We start from the raw sequence: 2,560 nt of genomic DNA on the forward strand, positions 1-2,560 counted from the left end.
CAGTGGAACTAATTCCACAAGAAATCATGTAGGATGCTCCTACAAAGAATTCACTGCCTGCAAACCTTTGGAATTTGATGGAACCGAAGGACCAATTGGATTGAAACAGTGGACCGAGAAAGTCGAATCGGTTTTTGCCATAAGTAAGTGTACTGAAGAGGATAAAGTTAAGTACGTTACGCATACCTTCACAGGTACTGTATTAACGTAGTGGAACACCTATCTTGAACAGGTAGGACAAAATGCTGCTTACGCACTACCGTGGTTGGCATTCAAGCAATTGATGAACGAGCAGTACCGTCCTAGAAACGAAGTCAATAAGCTCAAGGTAGAACTTAGGGAGTTACGAACACAAGGGTTCGACATTACCACATATGAACGACGATTCACATAGTTGTGCCTATTGTGTCCGGGAGCGTTCGAAGATGAAGAAGAGAAGATCGACGCGTTTGTAAAAGGGTTACCAGTAAGGATTCAAGAAGATGTGAGTTCACACGAGCCCGCTTCCATACAAAAGGCAAGTCGAATGGCTCATAAACTCATAAATCAGATTGAAGGAAGAATTAAAGAGCAGGCGGCCGAAGAAGCCAACACGAAACAACTCAAGAGAAAGTGGGAAGAAACCAGTGACAAGGGTCACCAATACAACAACAACAACAATCACAACCATAACCACAATAACAATCATAACAACCGCAACAACAATCGCAACAATAACAGCAATCCTAACAATAACTACAATAAACGTCCCAACAATAACAACTACAACAATCGTTTCAACAACAATAAAAATCCCAACAACAATCTCAACAACAACAATGGCAACAAAAACCAAAAATGCCAAAGGTGTGAAGAGTACCACCAGAATGAGTTCTGCACGACATTTTGCACCAAGTGTAAAAGAACTGGCCATGGTGCGAAAAAGTGTGAGGTCTACGGACCAAAGTTTAACAGAACTAAAGGAACAAATAGTGGCGAAACAAGTAATGCCGCCTTTGTTTGTTATGGATGTGGAAAACCGAGCCACATTAGAAGTAATTGCCCGAATCAGGGGAATACTAATGGGCAGAGCCGCGGAAGAGTTTTCAATATTAATATGGTAGAAGCGCAGGAAGACCCGGAGCTTGTTACGGGTACGTTTCTTATTGACAATACATCTGCTTATGTTTTATTTGATTCGAGTGCGGATAGAAGCTATATGAGTAGAGATTTTTGTGCTAAATTAAGTTTTTCACTAACGCCTTTGGATAATAAATTTTTACTCGAATTAGCAAATGGTAAATTAATTACAGCAGATAATATATGTCGGAATCGAGAAATTAAGCTGGTTTGTGAAACATTTAAGATTGATTTGATACCAGTAGAGTTAGGAAGTTTTGATGTGATAATTGGCATGGACTGGTTAAAAAAGGTGAGAGCAGAGGTCGTTTGTTACAAAAATGCGAGTCGCATTATGCGTGAAAAAGGAAAACCTTTAATGGTGTACGGAGAAAAGAACAACGCGAAATTTAATCTTATTAGTAGTTTGAAGGCGCAAAAACTAATAAGAAAAGGTTGTTACGTCATTCTAGCACACATCAAGGACGTTAAACCCGAAGAAAAGAACATCAGTGATGTTCCCGTCGCAAAAGAATTTCCCGATGTATTTCCAAAAGAATTACCGGGATTACCCCCACATCGACCCGTTGAATTTCAAATAGACCTTGCACCAGAATCTGCACCAATAGCTCGTGCTCCATACAGACTCGCACCCAGTGAAATGAAAGAATTACAAAGTCAGTTACAGGAACTTTTAGAGCGTGGTTTCATTCGACCAAGCACATCACCGTGGGGAGCTCCTATTTTGTTTGTCAAGAAGAAGGATGGTACATTTAGGTTGTGTATCGACTACCGAGAGTTGAACAAACTTACCATCAAGAACCGCTACCCACTACCGAGAATCGATGACTTATTTGATCAACTACAAGGCTCGTCAGTTTATTCGAAGATTGATTTACGTTCTGGGTATCATCAAATGTGGGTGAAGGAGGATGATATTCCAAAGACTGCTTTTAGAATGCGTTACGGTCATTACGAGTTTATGGTTATGCCGTTTGGGTTGACTAATGCACCAGCTGTGTTCATGGACCTCATGAACCGAGTGTGTGGACCATACCTTGACAAGTTTTTCATTGTTGACATACTTATTTACTCAAAGAATGACCAAGAGCACGAAGATCATTTGAGAAAAGTGCTAGAGTTGTTAAGGAAAGAAATACTATACGCTAAGTTTTCAAAGTGTGCATTTTGGTTAGAAGAAGTTCAATTCCTCGGTCATATAGTGAACAAAGAAGGTATTCAGGTGGATCCAGCAAAGATTGAAACCATTGAAAAGTGGGAAACCCCGAAAACTCCGAAACATATACGCCAATTTTTAGGACTAGCTGGTTACTACAGAAGATTCATCCAAGATTTTTCCAAAATAGCAAAACCCTTGACTGCATTAACGCATAAAGGGAAGAAATTCGAATAGAGAGATGAACAAGAGAAAGCGTTTCAATTGTTAAAGAAAAAGTTAACT

This window comes from Rutidosis leptorrhynchoides, chromosome 7 (genome assembly GCF_046630445.1).
Source record: "Rutidosis leptorrhynchoides isolate AG116_Rl617_1_P2 chromosome 7, CSIRO_AGI_Rlap_v1, whole genome shotgun sequence".
Taxonomy (NCBI): domain Eukaryota; kingdom Viridiplantae; phylum Streptophyta; class Magnoliopsida; order Asterales; family Asteraceae; genus Rutidosis; species Rutidosis leptorrhynchoides.